Genomic DNA, 23181 nt, shown 5'->3' with positions numbered 1-23181 from the left:
GTGGATTTTAAATGATCTGAAAACCTTTGTGTGTTGAAGCCATACTAAGTTGGCTGGTTTTGTATTCATTTTTGCTGTGTTGCTCAGAAGTTAAACTAAATTTCAAAGCTAAATTTTAAAATCATAAATATCATATCATTTTATAAATATCTTATGTTTTTATATGTTTTCACCCCAAAATGTATTTTGTAGCACAGTGAGCCCTGATGGTTTATGGCAGTAGCTCTAAACTAGGATATTTTGTCTCATTTTTCCCATAAGGTGAATTCTGGTGGAAAGTAAACAATTTTCTAGTCTTGGTTGAGACTTCAGTAATCCACACAAGTGTTAATAAACAGCTTGTAGGAACAAATTTTCAGTTGTCCCAGGAATTCATATATTCCATAGTTCAAGCAGTTGAAAGAACTTGTAATTTCTTTGTTGTTGGCATCATTAAGGTAAAGTTACTTTGCTTAAAAGAATGTGTACCCTTCAAAGGTCAGGTTGTTTGAAAGCATATGTATTTACTAGTTTATAAACACTTCATAAACAGAAGGTACCACTACTGCTTCAGATATTCCTTGAGCTTCAAGATACTGCTGACAAAAACTCATTGGACCTTTGTCATTGTTAGCTGGCTGTTGAAAAAGAAACTGGAAGACAAAATAAAACCAAAGCATTTTTGAGAGTATCATAAGAAAAAAAAAAAAAATCTGTGTAGAGTGAGAGATAAAAAAGCCTTTGAATTTATACTTTCAAAAAAAAAAAAAAGTATGTATGTGCATTTGTACAAGTGGTGCACACTAGACAAAGTTTGAAAGTTAAGAACCTGAATCATACCAAGATATATGCAAAAATGGAACTTGGATTTTCACATGGCTTTTAAACTTCCTTGATTGAAAAGATCCAGTTTTTGATCAGCTAAGGAGAGAAAATGACAAAACTGTGATAGAAGTTGATACCAAATCTCTTGTATTGATTTAATACTAAAGACCATTTTACCACTAAGTAGTCTAAACCTAATTTGTTGGTTGTATGTAGTTCATTCTTTAATTTGCAAAATGTATGATTTGAATAATGCTATGAATTAATCTAAAACAATTCCTCTTTTTTGTTCTAGGTAAGAGAATATCAGGTTTCTCTAACCAGACCACATCAAGGTAACAGATTTCAGGTATCTGAAGCCTATGATGGGACTATAATTGTCTGTGTGTGTATGGGAACATCAGATTTCCTTTCATACGAAAAGTGGCTGAATCAGTAGAATAGTTGATTTCCAAAGGAGAAGTAGCCAACTTTAGCAGATCTTTAACAAACCTTGAAAATATAGTAGAGAAAAATTGTATTCTGAGCTACTGTCTTTTTGGTTTATGTTTTGCTTTTCTTCTGTGAAAACTATTTAATTCATGTTGTTACCATGCTGGATGTATTTTGTATGTCTGTATATTTACAAAGTAAGGCTAAGACAACAATATTGCCATGTTGTGATTTTAAAAATTAAGGGGAAAAAAGGAAGAAAAAAATAGTTTGATGCAAATAGTAACAAAGTATGGAGTTGCCTATGTAGTTCACAATATCAAGATTAATGTCAAAGGTAGGGTTTTCTGAAACACCATTGTGCCATAAGGATGCTTCATACTCATTTCTGCTTGTAGACAGTATTTATAGGCTGACATTTTGCTAAGAGGTGGGATTGGCACAGCTTGGCAGTGCTACACAGAGTGATGTGCTCAAGCATTCAAAATACTTATATTAATATCATTTGTAATCTTATTATTAAGTCTCAAAAAAAAAAAAAAAATCGATCACACTATTTATTTTTTTTTTAACTTACTTGCATCCCTTAGGGTTTTTTTGTGCTGAGACAGGCCTTCATCCAGCCTTTTTTATTTGATTATATGTTATTATTGGATATGGGCAACTCTAAAAACAAACAAGCTTGGTTTCCTTTTACATCCTCGGTGTTAATCAAGATTTACGGATATTACTTCTGTAAGAGTCTTGTATTTCAAATAGACAACTGAACCTCATTTATCAGTGTGATTATTGACACAAAATACAATGGATTACAATAGCTTCAGCCAAGATCCAGTACTAGAATATCTGTCATCTACATCGTTCTAAGAGTCTCCTGGAAAATTTAATTATAATTTTTTTGTATTTTTCCCCTCACCAATAACCTGTGCTTTTGTGGTCCTTGCTGTGGCTGTTTTCCAGCAAGACTAGTGTGTAGCCTCTTGAAAACAACTGGAACATATCGGAGGTCTTTGTTTCCTTGATTGCCTCCTGCCTTTAAAAATGCAACTTTAAAATGAATGATAGTGCTGGGGTATCCTTAATAATGTTGTATTCACATTTGAGCACTGATTTTTTTTTTTTTTTTTTTGCTACCAGTATCTACACTGTTGAATACTGGGATACATAAAATCCTGCAGCTACACAAAGATGAGTAAACAACATAAATCCTTTACTGCTAGACAGAATGGTGTGATGAATCTAAATGGCTTTTTAAAGGTAGGGTTTGCTGAGATGTCCAGAGATTTTGAGATTATTTTGCTAAATCACTCAGAGTTCTGTGGATAACTTTGGGATAGGAGGGTCTTTCCTTGTCTAGCTGCATTTTGAATGCCTTGTCAGTGCCATTGGATCAGCATAAGATAGATAGTTATTTGGTATAGTAACATCTGTTGTTCTGCAATGTACTACCAGCAGATGCTCTTGCTTTAAATGTAATATGCTCTTTGTTTTAATCTTGGTGCATGTTACCTGTAGCAGATGAATGGTACTAAAGTTGAGGTGCAGGTTTTGAAACCATGGATTATGTATCTCTGATCAGACTGATACCTGTAAATTGTAAAGAGCATCATTAGATTTGATAAGGATGGCAGTTGGAACAGCTTGTGACTTATTCCTCAAACTGGCATGCAGAATTCTTCTGACTCTAGGGCAATTTGTACTTTTTTCTTTTTTTTTTTCCTTCTCTCCCTTCCATCTCTCCCTGCCCCCAGTAGCCATCTTTTTTTTTTTGTTCCTGGTGAATTCATGAAACTGCATAGACGCATATTTTACCAGAACTAGAAGACTGTTCCCAGAATCTGTCACTGTTTTTCCCCCTCTCACCACATCAAGAGCTGTAATGACAGAAATGTTAAGTGCTCAAATCTCTAACTTAGTTGACTTTGCATGCTGGCAAGTGGTCTAGACTAAGATCATTTTAAGATAATCAATGTTTCCTACTTTATGTAAATGCATGATAGTGCATATTTATTTAAGAGAAATAAAATGGGGATGATACTAGGCATTTCTGTAGTCAGAGGAAATTTTTTGGTAAAAAAATGCTCCTTTTCCAGGAGCACTTCAACCAGAATATTTTACAATGCAATGCTCTTAAATAAGTTTGCACAGTAGGCATCCCGTATTTCTTGGTGTTAACAAGTCCACTTGGAAGTACCATTTCTTTTTTCCAAGGAGTAGCTTGCTATTACTTGTATGAAAATCCTCTTTTCTGTTACAGAGTTACAGCAATTGAGAGATTCTCACATAATGATGGCATCTGCTGAATGTTGTTAAAATTCTTCATACAAGCACAGACAAAAAATTTTGGGTTGCTGTAGATGTTTCTTTGCATGTTGCTGGCTATTTCACCGTTGTGCAACCTGAAGTTACTTTCCTGTTTAAATTTTTTAGTGACCGAAAAATTTTTAGCAATAATAACTCTGCATGATTGTGTTTTACCCAAAGAGAATGCAAGAAGTTATAGAAGGCACTTTGGTTGTTCCTTTTCCTGTGTCTATCTTCACCCTGAAGTCTTTGCTCAGTACATTTGCCTCACCTATTTTGAAAATTTGATCTTTTTTTATGGTTCTGTGGGGAAGCAGATAATTCTAGAACTTCTTTAACTGTAATTAGCTCAGTCCAGCCTTTATGTCTTCTGGGGTTTTTTTGGTTTTTTGGTTTTTTGGGTTTTTTTGACAAATAATTAACTCTGCTTCTCTGTCAAGCAGATATTTATGTTATAAGGTTTGTCTTCCTGTGCTAGTCATCTACCATGTTGTGGTTTATCAAAAGGGTAAAAAATCTCATTGGTTGAGATAAAAAAAAATTAATAATTGAAATTATATAGTAATCATCATCATCATCATTTGTAAATAAAAGGAAAATAACAGAGAAATAAACCCCAAAAAAGGCAAGTGATACAAACAAGAGTAGTTGTTCACCACCACTTGACTGGTGTGTCCTCCCCCAACTCCTTGTGCATCCCACCCACCCCTCTTGCTGAGGTGAGAGGCAGAAAAGACCTTGGCTCTGTACAAGCCCTGCTCAGCAGTGAGGAAAACATCTCTGAATTACCAACACTGTTTCCAGCACAAATCCAAAACTCAGCCCTGTAGCAGCTACTGTGAAGAAAATGAACTCTATTCCAGCCACAGCCAGCATACCTATACTGAAAGAGATGTTACCAAAGTTCTTAGGAGATCTATTTCTTTGGGTCCATTAAGATTAATAGAGGTCTTTGAGCAGTTCGATGAAATAGCATATTAATGCAGTATAATGTTATATAAAGCTACATGATGCTTAACCAAAACTACTCAGGATAATTTGTGACAAAGGCTATTATAATCCATTAGCCATCATTTCCAAGGCAATTTTCAATCACTTTTAAGTTGTGACAACAGCGTGTGCTGTAAATTATTATATGAATTGCAGAGATTCTTGGGGTTTTATATCATTTTCACATACAACTATGCTGCAAGCAGTGTTTTTATAGGTGAGGTTACGTTAGGGCAACTTGGATTTTTGTCTCTCTACCTATTGTGAATGGAGGTATGGTCTCTTTGTGATAAAAATGGGTAGGGATAATGGATAATCCCTCCTTTTATGCTGCAGTTCTAGTTTAGGAAAAAGTCATTAAACATAAGACTTGAATTCGCCAGTAAAATAAAATACCTTCAGTCTATAAGATTTCTTGCCAGTGCAGGGCTTAAATTAAATTTAGGACTATAAGTAGATTTATGAGGTTAAAGCACACTGAATTTTGCCTCCCTGTAAACTGCCTTTGCCGTGAATGAAGAAGGAGTTGTGTAGAAACACTAATAAAAGATTAAATTGTTAAAGCACACACCCACATTAAATATCCATGTGGTATCACAGGAAGGATTATGTGGAAATTGGGGGGCTTCTTTTTGAAAACTTCATTTTTGTCCTTGATTTTTCAAAATTTAACATTCTTTTGTGATGGTTTCTGTGCACATTTGTAAAATTGATCTCCAAATTTAAGGTTTTCTTAGAGTAAATGAACAATGAAAAAGGAAAAAAAAAGTTCTAAATTGCCTATGATATAATTTTCATTGAGGAAAATGAATTATATCCTTCAAAAGTGTGTTTCACAGAGTGACAGAGTTGTTGGGGTTGAAAGGGTCCTGTGGAGATTATCCAGCCCAAAAGCCCTGCCTTCAAGGCAGGGTCACCTCAAGCAGGTGATACAGGAAAGGGTCCAGGCAGGGTTTGATTGTCTCCAGAGAGGGAGAATCTACAACCTCCCTGGGAAACTGTTCCAGTGCTCTGCTACCCTCAATGCAAAAAATTCTTCCTTACGTTGATGTGAAACTTCTTGTGTTTTAGTTTATGGCCATTGCTCCTCATCCTGTTGCTGGGCACCAATAAAAAGAGTTTGCCACCATCCTCCTGATGGGCAGTAATCTGGAACGGTTTGTCTGCTCCTTAGATTGCTGGCAAGGTAACCTCAAATCCTCGGCCAGAATTCCTCCAAAAGCAATGCCCTATTGCATTGCCCTTGACATGGGAGGCATTATTAGATCACATTTTAGCTTTTAATGAAAGACCATAAAATCCTAATGCATGTACACACAAATCAAAAGCCAGCTGAAGTAAAGCTCATTTCGATAGTGATCAAATTATTCAGTAGAAAATCTGGCAAAATTACTGTACTGTTGTGATAATAATTAAAGAAAAATATATTGCTTTTCAAATCATACAATTTTAGTAGAAATAAAACTAGAAAGCTAAATCAAAACTGTTTTCATATCAATCAAACACCAGTTAATTTTTAACAAGATTATTTAAGAAGAAACCTTCACAATTAAGCTGCTATTAATGCATTAAAAAGTAAATGCAAATATGTTGCTTTCCAGATCATAGGGTTTCAAACCAAAAAGCAAATTCTAGTGGAACACAGTCAACTAATTTTTCCTCATCTGAGTCATTCAACTTTTCATCAGTGCTCTTTTTATTCCCCTTGATTTGACTATTCAAAAATTCCGTTGCTGTCACCCAGTCGTAATTTTTTTCTTCTTCTTCTTTTTCCTCTTTCTTTAAATCTTTTTTGATGAAGTTCAGTGTAGTAAAGAGCAGTACCATGGTATGTTCTGCCAGGCCTGCTGGATGTTCCCACAGAGGTGACACTGGGAATGAAGGCACAGATCTCTAATGAAACTGCTCAAACCAAATATGGAATGTGGGTGGGGAATTTTGGGTTGAGAGCAATAAAAATAATTTGTGAACGAAGACAGAAAATATTTTAGCAGTCTTGTCTAAGGATGTTTTCCTGTACAATTATTGTTACTCACATGGAAGATGAATTGGACAATAAAATGACTTACAAACAAAGAGTTGAATTAAATGCTTTGAGAGACCCAGCCCATAACTTTTTAATGTTGTATTTCAGTATATCAATCTGCATGCCCAGAGCTTTTGTTCCAGAATATTCTTGCTATTTTATTTGAAAAACTGGCCAAATATTTCAGTTATTAGCTGGAAATATATCAGGCTTCAGGGAAACCTACCAATAATTCTTGTACTGTTAGAAGAAAATCTGATGAGTTAATCAGTATTACCACTTGAAATAGTAAAAGGGATTTGAATTGGTTTTTTTTTGGTTGGTTGTTTTTTTTTTGTTGTTGTTGTTGTTGTTTGTGTTCTTAAATTTCTCTACATTCTGCTCTAAAAAATCCCAGAAAGACTCACTGCTAAAAAGTCTTCTGGAAAATGCTGTTCATTGGTTCATTTCTCTTTGGAAGGGATTCACGTAAAAAGGGTTCGATTCTGGCATAATACGAAATGTCAAGGAATTGAAATTTGGAAGGTGGTTACTACTCCTTAAAATGAAAAATATGCATTGGGAACTAATAGCAAATGTTCTACATTATGGTGCAAAACCCCCCAAATAGTTTCACCCTCTTGTCACCTTTCTTCATTAAGTATTCTTTGTTGGTGTTTTCAGAGCAGAATGATCTGGCACTGTGCAGCTGACAAAGAAGCGAATGACAGCTCCTCAGTGATTTTGGGTTAATCAGTCTAATTACCTTTCACTCCATTGCAGTGGCAACATCAAGCTTGTGAAGGAAAACTCTCCAAGAAATACCCAGGTCTCTCCTATTCTTCATGCAGGCTCTGTTGCAACAATTCATTTTAACATTTACTTCATCCCATTAAAGTAACTCCTGAATGGATGGAGGTGGGTAATGAAGAGCTTCCCTGAACTGCAGTCTAGTTGTGAGGATACAACTAAAACCTTTGCTTTACAAGTCATGAGCTTCAGTGGGTCAGGAATTAGAGAATCATAGAACATCTTGAGCTGGAAGGAACTCATAAGGATTATGAGTTCAAGTCCCTCCTTCTCACTGGTATCATCATGTCCCCTTATCCTCCCAGAGTGGGGAGTCCTTGGACAATGAGGCGGTCTGGCACTGACCTGCCACATTTTAAATTCAACCACCAGTAATTTAAGTTCACATTTTTATGTTAGACTTCCCCAGAGGTGATGAGGGAGGGTGTTCAGAGTCCATGCTGTTCGGGGTTTGGTGGCATTTCATTTTTATGGCCACACAGCGAAGCCTCACATGGCAGCCATTGGTTAATACGTCTGTAGATGTATTATCTATGTTTTATCTTTTTTTCATATAACTCTACAACCTTAATTATTATCTCCTGGTTCAGAGGCAGCTCATAAAATTTTATTTCATCCTTTTTACTTCTGTGGCCGTTCTTTCACGATTCTGGCAAGCGTTTGTGTATTGCTCTCTTAAATCTGTCTTCTGTCATTTTCATTTTGCTGCAATTCAATTTAATGAAAGCAGGTAGAAGGGAAGTAAATTTTTTGATAGTGATGCAAACCATCAGGGGCTGAAAGCTGGTCAAAGTAAACACAATTGCATAGTTTGTGATATTCAGACAAAAGTTAGCAGATTAGTAGCCCTGTAATCAGAAATCCTTCTCTCTTTATCATTACCTGGCCTTATCTGGATATTTATTTGTTTATAGCACTGATTTTTGAAATTTGATTTTCCAGATGACTAAAAAAGCCTATGCCAGAAATCAAATTATTTTTTTTCTCCCAAGTGATGTATTAGATCCACATTCATCCCCACTTGTAAAGTCTTTGTTTTGACCCATTTATTTTGATTCTTTTCTAAGCGTGTTTTCACAGGCACATAAACAATTCAAATAACAATAATATGTGTAAAGCAAGTACACCAAGATACCTCAGATGCTCTATTTAGATAGAATATGCATCTAAATTGATTCAGAAGTAATATGCACTTTGGCAAGGTGCCATGACTTTCAGACTTGTCTGTAGGAAGAATCAGCAGTGGAAAATAACCAAAGTTGGAGAAGACAAAGAAATACAGGTTGTCTTTTTGCACATGCTGAATTTCAAAAAACATTCCCTAATACATGATTTTGTTGGAAATGCAGAATGATGCAAACCAGCATATTCTGTTAACCATCAGCATTACTAAGGGCAGGCTCTTCATGTGATGCCTTCTGTCCTCTGTATTTGAGTCAATGGTGGTCAGTTTATATATGTAGATGCAGGGAAGTTTCTTTGGGAATATCTCACCCAGCCTACTTGTTGTGCATCACACTGTACCCTGCACTTCTGCCCTCAACAAATCCATAATTTCCAATTAGAGACTAAGGATGGTGCCAGTCCCACAGTCACTGTGGGAGAACAACTCTGCAGCAGCATTGCTCCTGTGCCTGGCTGTTCATAAGCTGATGTCTGACACCCCATTCTTCAAAGAGTGTTCAGCACCCTGTGGCATAGACAACTCTCTGCTTTTTTCTCAGAGACATCCAGATTCCCATTTCTTCTGCTTTTTAACTCCTTAGCTTCCTTGGGGTAGAAAATAAACCTCTGCCAAAACCTGGAGGGTTTGCCAAATCTCCTACTGTCTTAAAAGAGGGAGTGAGCCTTTGGGAACAATAGGAGACCTGAGAATAAAAGTCTTTCATAGGAGTAATGTTCATTTTTAAGAGCTCCATACACATGACAGTATGATAACTTGCTCTGTCATGCACATTTGTGTATGTCTGTCATTTGTGTTATACACTTTAAATTGCACAGAATGCTGTTGTTCCTCAAGGTGCTCTTTAAAATGCGAACAATACTTTTTATTTAAAAGTTTTGGAGATAAAACATCATAGTTTAAGTAGTGTATGAACTGATAATTTTCTTAGCTTTGTGAGGCCCCTTAATTCAGTATAAAATCGTGAACACTACTTTTTTTCCAGTTTATACTTTTGTGTGATTCCACAAAAAATCCTGGTAGATTTTTTGAATGCTGCTGCTTCTACTGAACATCTATCATAAATAGTGCAGAAGGACACAATCTCTTTGTTTATTGATGGGCACAGCTCAAATGATGCTAGAGTATGGGGGGCAGCATGAGTTGTGGCCCAGCCATTCTAACGAAGCAACTTGTATTCCAGTAATCTGTATAAAAATGGATGTATCGCTTCTCTTACTGTGTGGTCAGTATTGCTGATGTTTTAAAGATTTACTTCAAAATTAAGTTGGGTATAATGTACGTCAGTCCCTGATCAGTAGACAAAAATAAAGCTCCGTAATTTTTTTCCTTGAAAATGAAGCATGCAAAGGATTCTTCTCATGCTCCTTTATTTTCTTTTGAGTTCACTGTTACTGCATTTTACCCAGTGAACAGTAAGAGGAATGTTTACGTGCTATGGGTCTATAAAACTGCAGTGTTCACTGGGAAGATATCTGTATCTTAAAGTGTTTCTCAGTTGAGAGTATTACCTCTAATTTGTGACTTTTTACAATAGTTGTCAACTACAAGATAATCATATATTAACATGAAAACTAGGCTATAATTTTTAAGAAATTGTAATGGATTTAGGTCATTCTTGTTTGCAGATATGTAATTCTGAAGAAATGAACTTAGAGGTCCTACTTACTGGTGTTTGTCATTGAGTACCTGGTGTCTAAGTGCATGTGGTTAAGCACTTTCTCCTCCCCTAAAGGTAAATCCTGATAAAAAATAGAGTTGAGTTCATTAAACTTCCGTAATTAATTGTTTCTCTTGAAAACAAGAGAAAATTGATGTGTCCTGAATACAAATTACAGCTTACGTTTATAGAAACAAGCTTAGTTTCAATCAGAGGTTTCACTTGAGTAATTTTTTCATTATTCAGGTTAGTGAAGACTTCAAGGATTGGCTTTTTTAGTTAATACCTTTGTTTGGTTTGGCTTTAACAGAGGTCAGCTGTCTTGTAATTCTGGTTTCTAGACTGGTTTGTTGTTGAGGCTGCTTTCCATGTGTGACCTAATTTCTCGGTTTGAAAGACAGGTGTCTGCCAAGGAAGGCAGGAGTCTCCCTTGAAAAAAAAAAAAAAAAAAAAAAAAAAAATGCAACGCCCTTCCCTCCGAATTATTGTAATTTTGAAATTAAGGGGTTTTCAGGCAAAGATAGGAGGAACAGGAATAGCAGTTCTTTACTATTATATATCTATATGTGTATAACAAGTCAAACAAACAGCAATAACTCTGGCAGTAACAGCAATCACAAACCCAGTCCCAGCCTTCTTGGCTGTCAGGCCCTTTCCCCTCGGGTGCAGTTCCGCTCGCAGCCGGCAGGGGCGCTGGCGGCTCCCGGTGAGCAGGGCAGGTGCGATGGTTCCCCCGCGGCTGCAGGGGGCGCTCCGGAGCGAGCTCGGGAAACCCGCGGCTCTGGTGCCCTGGGATCCCGGGAAGGGATGGAACAAAGGCTTCACAAAGCCCTGGGCAGCCGATCCCGGTGTCCGGCCGGACCCTCGGGAACAGCAGGCTGGAACGGCAGGGACGAGCACAAATCCTGGGTGGCAGACGAGATGTATCGAACTCCGGAGCTGCAGTGGGAACCCCCGGAGGTCTGGGCAGGCATGGCATGCGGGGCTACAGGGTAGCAAAGGCTCAAAGCAACGGTGGGGTCAGGGCGGCTGCAGCCTGGCTCCCAGCAGGGCAGGGAAAGGTGGGCTTGGGAATCCTGGGGGTCTCTCCGGTAGAAGGAAGGCATCTGAAAAAGCAGAAGCCTGCAGTGCTGACAAATTCCTTCCAGCCTCTCTCTCCGTCTAAACACCAGGAACTAACAGCCCATAAGCCCAGGTGAAAGAAAGTACCCAGTTGGACCCCTTCTTCTGTGGCCAGGTCTTTTGTTTTTCTTAAGCACCCAGTAATTTGTCCCCCTGGCAACATGTATGGGGAAAATTCTTTAAGAGAAAAAGAAAACAGAAGAACTCCTAAAACCCCAACACCTAAGAGACATCATTCCATTTCTGGAAATACTGAAGAAATCAATTCCTCACATGCAGAGCATTTAATGCATCGCAAGTCCCAGCTTTGTAAGCAGAACTTTTGTTATTTATGAAGAAAATGAGTTTTATATTTTGCAACTTTTACTGCCAGTTTTTTCAGTTATGAAGTGTCTGTATGCACATGCCGAAGGGCACAGATATATTCCTGTTGTGTTTGATTGGCCAGACTCTGCTCCTTTGTCCTTTTTAACCCCAAAAAAGTGCCACTGTGTGAGAAGCTGGATACTCTGTCCCGCTCTGAAGCATGCATGTACATTCAAGAACTCATTTTTAGCACAACTGAGTAATTTGCCTTTTTTATAGCATTCAGCTCTCATTCATTAAGTCATTTGTTTCTATGTTAAGGCTGGCACAAGGCATTAGTGATAAAAGCAATCTGAAGGTGAGCAATCAAAGAAACATAGGTGTATGTAGCTAAAGCAGCAACTTTGTTCTCTGAAAAAATGATGTGACTTTGTTGTAGCAGATTCAGCGTGTCTGCTCAGCAAAACAAAGTGACTCCTTGGGTGAAAAGTCCTCTAATGGAAATGAGTGTTTGCTTTTAAGGACTCTTTGGTTTTCATTGTGGGGATAAACTGCTTGTTGAAGTATCCAGGATGGTGGAGCACCTTGTGAATGCATTCCTGATCCTGCGGAAAGGAGAGGAAGAAGGAAACAGGACCCTGCTTTATAGGAATGTTTGCTTCATTTTCTCAGTAAGACTTTCCTGTGGAAGAAAGTGTTGGAGGTTGAGCTATTCAGACCTTGGCAGGTTATATATCCCCTCAGCTCCCATTTAATTAACAGGAAAGAACTCTTAACAATATTTTGGTTTGAGAACCTTCACAAGCAGAGGTGTTGGAAGCTGAGCCTATTATCCACCTTATATCCTCTCTAATCTTTTGTCTCCTCTGCCCATCAAGCACAGATTCAGTGCCTCATCATTGCCTTTGGTGCATCCTTCTGACCCACCGGGTCTGCTTCCATCGTGATCTGGGTCAATCAGTCATGGATGGATTGCTGACTGCGCTGCAGGAGGTTAAAATGTTTCCCAGGGTTCAGTGGTAGGATGAGAAAAAGGAGGCAGGGGAAGTCTAAGGTAACATACATTAGTGCAGAATTTCACTCAAAGGGGTGTTTTAATTTAAATACTTCTATTAAGAGTTTAATAGAGTTGTAGCTTCTGTCCCCACTGTGCTGACATGTAGCTATTTTTCTCCCCCTGTCTCCTCACAGAGACACTGTTTACACTAATTTCTTTTCATGTCTTTTTCTTTGGATTAGAAGAGGTATACTTGAGTTGCTGTATGTCTCTTGTAAGAGTTAAAATCATAATAGGAAATTGTTTGGGCCCTCCCCGTTCCATGTGGTCCTGGGACAGGAGCCCTGAGGGGAGGCACGGGGTTTCCCTGCCCCTGGTCAGCCTCGTTCCCCGTTGGTTGTTTTGTGTTTCCCTGCGTGGGCAAGGACCCTCGGGTCCCATGATTGAGCAGTTCCTTGGCAGAGCGCCGGCCATGCGGCTGGAGAAATAACCATCTCTCTGAAACGTCTATCAAGAATCAGTCCATATATATTTCTTTTCCACAAGCCTCGTCGATTGATACGCGTGTTGCAACATCCCCATTGCAACAGGAAGTATTTTTGCTTTCAAAAACAAGCGTGTGGAATAGTGATGCTTAAAAATTAAAGAGAAATTTGAAGTCTTCAAGGACAACTCTGTGAGGTGGAGCAGTAGACAAAGTTGTGTGTGCCTAAAGGAATAGAATGAAAAGAGTAAAGACAAAGGTAAAGAGTAAACATTCCTCATACCTCCTTGAAGACAGAGTCCGTTATCTCTCTTTGAAAATAAGCTTGAAATTAAATGGAGCTTTGCTGTAGAGGAGATAGCTGAAATGATAGGTACTGCAGAAAACACAGCTTGGAGGTAACAGTGAGATAGTATGAAAATGAAGAGGAAAATACTGACAGAGACATATAAATTATAGGAAAGAAGTAGAAAAAAAACCCTAGTGAAGATGCCTGTTAAAGTGTCATGGAAACACTTGTAGCATTACCGTAAGCGGCTTAAAAGAATTCTGCAAATTAATATTTCCTGATATTTTCATGTTTTCTGAAGACCAAATCTGAGATTCCTGTTGTGTTCAGAAAAAAAGAGTTTTTCATAGGCTTCCTGCTAATAGCAATGACTTCTGTATCAAAGAAATAGTGACTGTATCCTTAGCTTCCTGGACCAAACATTAGCTGTCTGGAAGATACCAAGCATTCCCTGGCAGTCTAGCTCAGATGGATGGATAAGCACATTCCTAAACACTTGTACATTCAGTTACTGTTTTCAAAGTTTATTTTGGCTGTTGGATAATCTCATACACAAATATGCTTATACACACACCCATAAAATATCCTTTAAAAAGCAGTGGAGTGTGAGAGACTAAATTTGGTCCTGTTCCTGTAACCATTCTGAAGCAGGCAGGGAATTCAGCCTCTAAATGCCTTCCCTAGTGTGTCTAGCCAAATTCTGAACAGTTAAAAGGAATACCATGCCGACATGGGGGGTTTAAAGTAATTTGCTTTGTGTTTCTGTAATGTTTCAGTGTGATCAGGTAGGTTATAGAATGGAGTTTGTCAGTCTTCTGCCTTGTTTGATACAGGTTGTCAAATATATATCCTTAAGGAGAATATGTATATGGTACAAGTTTGGCATGTATTCCTTCTCCTAAACCAGTAGTGTCCCTGGCCTGCTGAGAAATAGGAATTACAGGCCAAAGTCCTCTTCTGACACCAGGAGGGAAATGAGAGTTGCTCATTTTGAAGCAGAGGAATAGTGGGGTAAATGGTTGCATAGACTTGGGTCTTTTAAGCAGACTTAACATAGAGTCTATGCAGAAGGAGCTGTGCATGCAGTTGTGAAGAAAATATGGAATTTTTTTAAAGATCTGTTGCTTCTAGGTGTCTGGGAGCCCTCCACAAAGATCTACAAGTGATGTTGAAAGACCAGGTTTCGTGCGGGTAGCCTGTGGTTGTAGGGACTGCCTACTGTTCTTCCACCAAAAACTTGCCTTTGTTTTTCTTTTTATTTTTTTTCTTTTTGTATCTCCCTGTAGTATTTGTTACCTCTTTGCTAATTTTTTTCTTCTTTCTGACAACAGTATTTTGACTTGCAAAGAAGTTATGTGTGTTGTCATGTGAATAGCCATGTGCATGTGAACAAAACCACCAATAACTCTTGAAACCCCTGTGCAAAGCCAAGCCCATGCAGTTAGCACTATAGCTCAGCTCCAGCTGGCTAAAATGTCTGTATTTATGAGAATTCATACTGTGTGTTAGAGTTTCTATTTCCCAGCTTTATGTTGCATCTTTAATTAGTCCTAGCTCTCTTCAATTCATAAATTAAAGACTGTCCTTTCTTCTGTCGGCAGGAGCACCAGTTACAAATTTCAGTAGCTGAATCCTGTTGCACTGTAAATCAGCTTTAGGCAAATAGATTTTCAATTATTGACTGACCAAATCAGCTTATTTTTCTTCACTGTATTGTTTCACACACTGGCAACATCATTAAATTGGAATTAGCCAGTAGCCTTGAAACTCCTACTGCTTAATTTGTGAATGTGACTTTCCTGTGTTATATTTTAACACAGCCTGGACAGTGTTTTTTATTCTTTATTCTTGGCAGATGTGTTAATTTGCTGTCTCTTTTCTTTATGGAGCCCCATGCCATGTTTGCCTTACCTTTCAGTATGACTGTAGTTCTGCAAAGTGGTCAAAGGGTAAGATCTTGTCCTCTCCACTGGGTTTTCAGTGATCTCTATGGCATTCCATGTATGATAAGGATATGTCTCGCTCCTTTTACATAATCAGACCTAGAGTTCACCCTTGGAAAATACTCTGGACATTGTAAGAGCATTTCCCTTCTCTTGAGGACAGATCAAAGGCTGCCCTTGCAGCTGTGATGTATAAGGAGCTCTGTAGGTTCCCTGCAGAAAGCTGTGCTCTGGTATCTTAAATGCTGTGATCCATGGAGGGGGAGGGGAAAGCATTATCTCTTGCTCAATCCAAAATGCTGCATAAAATAGCAAGAATTTCAGGGATTTAAACTCTCTCTCTGCAGTGGGTGTATGGATATGTATATACACATATATATATGCACACATGCATACACAGAGAGAGAAATGTAAGAAAATGAGTTCATGATGTCTTCAGGTATTTGGAGTTCATTTTATATTTACAGACTCTTGCATTTTCTATGCAAATGACTCATTATACTTTAGAAAATGAATATATTTATTTGCTTAATTTCTTACCTTATTTAAATCTTATGAAATGTCACCTGCCATTCAATCTACACACCACTTATAACAAAACAATAAATATTACAAAGAGGTGAAGCATTAAATTTCTCCTAATCACTAGACCAATATGACAGGTCTCAGTTTATGCATACAGACATTGCTGAGTGTGCTGAAAATATGGAGATATTTTACTCCCTTCACAAAATTCATTAGAATAAAACCTTTGATTTTAAATCTGTAACTGAAAATGGTTTTTTTTCCTGTGTCATGGAAAACAAACGCAGGGTTCTGTAAATTTTCTGGTGAGACTGTGAACTAGATTTGAGGGTTTTTTCATAGATAAAGCAAAATATAAATGAAGTATTGAATATCTGGAAAGTTGGGGAGGGGATTGTTTGTTTTGGTTTGAGGTTTTTTTTTAAGTGGATGCTTTGCTGCAGGATTTTAGAAATTTTGTGTCTGAAGTTTGATGTCTATTAAGAAGAAATAAATTCCTTCATGCCTTTATTACACGGAAAAGTAAAATACTGTATCCTTGTGTCTTTCCTGGGGTATCCGGTGATAGCCTGTCAGTTCCATTATTGCAAGAAGGCTTCTTCCAGCAGTCATTAGCTATCCCTCATGCTTTGCTGTAGAATTCCATTTAAAACTGGTTGAATTCATCATCTTCTCTGTGAGAAAACCGTATTTTTAAGTGTTAGTCCAGTGCTGGGAGCTTAAACCTCTAGGTTCAGTTTACCATACTGGTTTGAGATGGGGCAGATAAACTATTCTACTCCAAACCTTGAGTTACTATGGCATAGATGATTGCAGCCTTTCTATGAATTTTGTGAAACATAATGACTTTTAATGTTTTCAAATTAGTTTGCTTTCTTCTAATGCAAGTGATGTACAATTTTCTAGTATGATTATAGTATTATTGTGATGGGTACTTTGCTCCACTGGAGGCTTGCAAATACATGCTTGTGGTGTTAGGCCTCACTGCAATCTTCTGTTCAAGACAGTTGCATCTCCAAGTGTTTCCTGAGACTGGCAAAACCCAACATGAGTTAACATTTAAGCTTCATACATGCATGTATAGATTTCTAACCACAAATAAAACATAGCTGCTGAGTGAAACATTCTCCAGTTTTTTGAGAAAGTGATTCTAGGTTCGAGTGCTTTGTGCATTATTTTCGTTCTGGAACAACTTACTTATGTAACTGAAAAGATGAGAAGTTAAAATGACCTTGAGTAGAAAAAATATAATGTTTTCTTAGTTAAATATGCATTTGAAAAAGTTTATTTCAAAACCTCCTCCGTATGAAAGTAATGTCTACCTAGATTAATAGTTTTATTATTAATGGCTTTGGACTAAATTATATCATTTAATTGGTGTTTATAAATAGCTTCCTTCCCTGTGGTTATGAAATATAACATTTACCAAACTTCTTCTTTGATGGAATTTACATATGGCACATCATGATGATTAAAAGCCAGCCGTCTTTTCACAGCATGGCAAGAAATAGGATTTGATTTATCTTTGTTGCTCGCCTACCACTTGCTGTGACTGTACTTTTGAAATTTTAATATTCTCATTTCTCAAAAGGAGCTTGTTATGTAAAGTATTATGTAAATATCTTTTATGCTTTGTTTTTGCCTTTCTATGTAAAAAAAAATAGAAATTTTAATGTGATGAGCAAACAAAGCATGAAGGTGGGAATGAAAAGTCTCAGCCAAAGAGATTTTGTGTCAAAAGAGGCAGATTTATTTATACTTTGAAATCTGAAATAATTTAAGTATATTGTAATGTGAACAGTGTGTTTTGAATCCCTTTCATATGAACTGTTGGTCAATAACCAGTGGAAATGTGTCACTTCTAGATTCCCAATCCTTTTATAGATTAGCACAGGTACAGTGTGGTTTTTCGTGACAAACAAGAGAGCACAAACCTGTTGTGTGTGGGCAGACAGATCCCTTTTCCTGCCCTCCTTCCCCATGCTCCCCTCTCACAAATGACTCCCCAGCAGCACATATGTGACAAGGTCCAGAGCTCAGGCTGGTCAGGCAGTGATGGTATAATCTTTATGGGATGGAGATGCTGCAGCTCCATCTGCTTCTGCTACAGCAAAGCACATTTCAAAGAGTAGGGATTGTGTGTTCCTGTTGCATCTGCTCAGATTTTAACACTCTCCCTTTTAATGCTGGCCTTCCCCAACACAAGAGATTTGATCAAGATGTTCTTCAAAATTCAGTGCCACGCTGGGAAAGTCTAGTATAAACCTGTTGTCTGTCACCTCCTTAATTCCTTTTAAGCAATTAAGCACCTGCTGATTTGCTGAGGTTACACCAGGATTTTTACTTTGATTTTTCCCCATATTTTAGCTCAGTTCTTTTTTTCTGTTGTTCAATTCAGCAAGGGAGCTAAAACGACTTTGACTCTCCTCCTTTCCCCTTCTTGTGAGGCAGCCTGTGCCTACTAAACATCTGTTCCTTAGCAAAATTAAAATAAGGATAAATTAAATGTACTCAATGCTATGGTTTAGAAAACTGAATACAGAGCTATGTATCCAATTCAAGTAGAATATTGTCTAAAACTGCACACAAAAGAGAGAATTAACCAATGCCTGTACGAAAGGTTTGAAACAGGAGGTGCACAGTGGGGGGTTCATATCAAATGCAACCCACAGATAGACTGGGATGTGAAGAAATAGTGAATGTGAAGAAATACTGTCCTCTGTACAAAACAGTCCTACTCTGATATACCATTAGAAAATAAGAGGAAGCAATCATTTCCCTCTCCTAATTTTTAGTAGAATATTTTGTATACTTGTCAGTTTTCTTTGCCAGTTTTTAGAAATTAGTATGTCAGAATGAGTAATTATCAGTTCTAAAAATAACAGATAAAATCATCCCAGAAGTGGAACCCTGCTGGGGCTGTAAAGCTGGTTAAGATGGGGTTTGCCTTGGAATGCTCTCAGGCCCTGCCCCATGAGATGTTGTACGTCCTTAAATCCTGTTGGATCTGAATGGTAAAAAGGATTAAATGTTCTGCAAGGCAGAGTAAATGACTTCCTGTCTCAGGAAGAATAAACATATGAAACTAGTGCAAAATGTATTTTCTTGCTCTGTGCATTGTTATAATGCTATTTGTTGTGATAAACAATATATACAAATAGATTGTAACCACATTACCTCGACTGAAACTTGTTTGCTAGCTATAGAAGAAAAAAAAATGAGGATTAGGTAGGACTCCTTGGGATTTAGTTTATAAACTGTAAACTGTAGCAAATCTCCATTTAAATAATTCTTGAACAAAGCATGACACTCAAGAATTTCAAACTCAGAAGTTTCTTACTTGCTAACTGGGTCTGCAATAGTAAACTCATGCTGTTTCCAAAAAAATAAAAGTATTATGCAACAGGCTGCTCTGTCTTGAATACAAAAGCCTTCCACTCTCTAACATGGTGATTTCAGACACTTTAGATAGTTTTTTTCCTATATCTTTTCAATTAAACAGTGGTATAGAAGGCTGCAATTAAGCAAGAACATATGAGCTGAACTATTTACTAATTAAGCTAGTAAATAGATTGTCATTTTGTCTTCAACTTTCAAATCACAGTGGTGGTTGTGTAATGGTAAATTATAAGACAGGTGTGTCACTTGAATAATTTTCCGTGTCCAAAGGTTATGCTATAATGGAAATAAAACAGTATAAATGACCTATGGTTGATCATTTTTGGCCTTTAAAGAGTATTGTAACAAATTTAAAAAGCCTTTCTTTTGTCTCCACTGTAGTTTTATAAGATGACTGTTAGGATGCTGAACTGGAAAACATTCAATTTCTATGCAGGTATTTCAAAAGTCATTATATAATCCTACCATTTAAATTGGGATAAATATCTTTTAATTCCAATCATACATTCATTTTTTTGTTGAAACATAAAAATGTGCTTATCTTTGTCTTGCAGAACAGAATAATTTGTATTTACCATTAGTGAGGAGTGCTGTAATTATACTTGTGCAGATTAAGACACTGATGAAAAATGAAGGGGCCTTTTCATTCATTGCACATGCCAGGTAGGACATAGACTGCACAACCATGCTCACGGTGTTCCACTCCTGATCTCAGACATGCCCTGTTCCAATAGAGGATTTCTTTTTTCTACAGAAGGAAAAATAGGTGCTGTAGCATGTCTGATAATTTTGTGCTTTGTACATGGGAAACAATGAAGTGTGTATGTGGTCCCACAGTAGCAGGAATAGTAACAAACAGATGGCTTTAGTTTACCCCTGCAGTGGCTACCCCATGAGCAGAAGTGAGTTATATTTTGCATTGTTTGCATTGTTTTCATAAGTCAGTTTCACTGCGTTTATTCAAGATGTGAGTGGGCTCAGAATAGCAGTAGCAAAAAGTGTATAAACAAAGCTTAAAAAAAAAACCAAACAAAGAACAACCCCCCAGACCTATTATTTCTAATTTTGGCTTGTTAAGTGATTGTAAAGATGTGGACAGTGTTTCTCAGGACATCTGTATGGTGCTATTAAAATAAGAGTATTGCCTGGCTTAGTCATGTTCTGGATTCATGATAGCTGTCAGCTATGCTGACACTTGAATGTATCCCTCAGGCGTGACTAAGAGTTTTTATATTTCAGTGCTTGGCTTTGGGATTGAGGCATTGAGTGTTCTGACCTTACAGACACTTGGTTCAATCGGAGATGTTTAGCTAAAATGAAAATGGTTTATCTGTGGCTCAGCTTCAAGGCAAATGCATGCTGAAGAGAGCTTAGAATTGTTTAAAAGGTAGAGAGAGGAAGGAGGAAAAACACTTACCCTGCTCTTGAAAGCATGTGAGACACATGTAGTGTCTAGCAGTTGATGTGTCTAAATCAAGATTAACTCTGGCAATTTGCTGTAAGAGTTTTGCATTGCAGTCTCAATAGTCATCTGTGTAAAATGGTGACACACACTTCCTATGCCTGCTGTGCTTTGATGGGACATTTGCCATCCCCTTTCTCTCTGGGGCCGTGACAGGTTCAGGCAGGAATGGAGGGAAGAGTGGGTTGCAGTGAGTCATCAGCATTCTATGCCCTTTATTAGGACAAGTGTATTATAAATGCTTTATTTCCCCCTCTCTCTAGAGTTCATTTGAGGCTGATTTAACATTTTGTTGTATAACATGCTGTACACCTTACCGCTTTTTCCACTGGTTTACATTCCTGCATTACATCCTAGATGATATGTTTTACAGGTATTGTATTCGTGTTCATTTTTGTCTTAGGATCCAGATCCAGTTTGCATGTGTTAGTGACCAGTAATTGATTACCAAATATTTTTTCTACAGTCCTGGGTGTTCTGTCTGTACTTTGAAAGCCTCTGCTCTCATTTAATGACTTCACTCCTCTATCTGCATTTTTCTGCTAGATTAATAAATAGCTTGCTAGATGAGGACTAACAACTAGCTACTATTTTGCATTAATGCTAAAAATATTTCAAGATATCAATAGCAGGGGGGGTTCATCGCACCGTTGTACAAAGCTAAACCAAATCAAGTGGGAGTTACCTGATAATTAAAGAGTTGCTGTCGCAGTTTATTATGCTAAAATAATGCTCTAGGTGAGCCTAAAACAAGCCTAGAGCAACATGTCTCTGTCTTCAGGCCTTGCAGAGTCACCCAGCAGTGGTGACAACTTTATTGGGTTAGAGAGCTGCACAGCAGCTTTGTCACTTGAAGCCAATGTTGCCATTCAGTACTACTATTTACATTATTTCATCATGAAATCACATAATTAGATTTTTTCCTTCTCTCCCTTCTTAATCTTTGGTGGGTTTTTTTCTATATTTGGAATTCCAGATTGTATTAGGAATGTTCTCATCCTGTTCTGAAAACACTAGATAGGAAGTCACCCTAGAACATGTCTGCTGTGCCTTAAATATTTTGGGGCTTGGACTGATTTTGTTTTACTTCAAATTACCACCTAAATCAATGTAGTAGTACATTGAAGGTAGTCCCTTCATGCAGCCTCAAAGAAATAATAACTGAAGGTATCCTTCCCATGTTTTTTTCAGTTGCCTCAAGCTGATTGTCAATTGGGCTACAGCCCTTCTCCTTCCCCCTGCAAACAGGCCAAAAACTCGCTCTGTGGAAATTATCTTAACATGCTTGTCAAAAAATACCCAGACAAAAATCCTAACCCCAGCTTTCACTACCACAGAATTTAAGTTGCCTAATTATATCATACACCTTTTCAGGACATGTAGTTTAATAAAACTCAACAGGAGGAAGAAATAAAATGGCAAAGGTGAAAGGTCCTTACAACTTTAATCCTGTGTCTGTTGAAGTTAATAGGAAGTACCTGTGAACAATCCAGCCTCGTGTGTGTGAGGCAGTGCAGTCCAGTGTTCCAGGGGGGAATTACAACAGCTTGGCAAAGCCTGATATGATAGGAAACACCTGAGAGGATGGTGCCCATGTGCTTTGCATGGTCACTACAAAAGGTGTGTGCCCCAAGGAGTGAGGCATTAGCTCTTCTTCAGAGCTGCTTTGTGTGTGTTGGGCTAAGGGCTGAGCCTGTTGTCATCTTAAGAGCTTTCTACCAATTAATCTGTGCGTTCTGGAGGTTTAATGCTTGGTAAGTGAAATTATAGATTTAGATGGATTATGTGCTTATGGGTAAGGAAGATGTCAAATGGGAAAAATACTTGGAAAATATATTTTCTGTGGAATGGGCTGGAAAGGAAAGATGACTGAGGCAGGAGCTGTAAGAAGAGTAAAATGTTAAAAGAGAGGAATATTAAAATAGTGAGTTCTTAAGAAGAAGCAATAATGCTAGAATTAAACTTTATGGTTTACTTTAGGTGCTGAATGATGATTTTTTGGTTATTTAAGAAATTGGTAAATTAGATAAAAAACAAAAGAGAGTACCTTTTTTTAGATTAAAGTAAAGCTGTTACAGCTTGTTGTTATGGAGTATTGTGGATGATCAAAATCTGGCTGTATTGGAAAGAAATATAAACCAGGTAGATAATGGAAAAGAAACCAAACAAAAAAACCCCTCACAACTCACCAGGGGTTTGTTGACAGAAAAAACTGTCCTTAGATCTGGGGAATCCTTAGACCTCAGACTGTGTGAAAGCTACTAAAAGCTGTGCTATTCTTACAGTCCTCCCCTCTGTACCTGCTTATTGCTTGTTGGCATCAAAGACTGGCCACTCCTTGTTCCTTTGGGGAAAAACTGAGATGCAGCCAGCTCTTCTGAAAGGGGTCTGGCTGTCTGTCCACCAAGGAGAGGGAAATGAGGACTTAAAGATTCCCTACTCTTTGTTTTTTAACCATTATTTATC

At 37.7% G+C, this 23181-nt stretch overlaps 1 protein-coding gene and 1 long non-coding RNA gene across 4 annotated transcripts in view; both read left to right on the top strand.

Moving 5' to 3' along the window:
* LOC125320263 overlaps positions 1-1483 on the top strand; it is a 172310-nt gene extending 170827 nt beyond the window's left edge. Inside the window, exon 3 of the long non-coding RNA XR_007201063.1 lies at positions 1100-1483. This is a non-coding gene — a long non-coding RNA (uncharacterized LOC125320263). The remainder of the gene's footprint in view (positions 1-1099) is intronic.
* Positions 1-23181, top strand: part of CADM2 (cell adhesion molecule 2) — a 589355-nt gene that overhangs the window by 270211 nt on the left and 295963 nt on the right. The gene's annotated exons all lie outside the window — the stretch shown is intronic.

The sequence above is a fragment of the Corvus hawaiiensis genome, chromosome 2 (genome assembly GCF_020740725.1).
Source record: "Corvus hawaiiensis isolate bCorHaw1 chromosome 2, bCorHaw1.pri.cur, whole genome shotgun sequence".
Taxonomy (NCBI): Eukaryota; Metazoa; Chordata; class Aves; order Passeriformes; family Corvidae; genus Corvus; species Corvus hawaiiensis.
The sequence above is the reverse complement of the archived record's forward strand: the minus strand, read 5'-3'. Positions and strand labels throughout refer to the sequence as shown.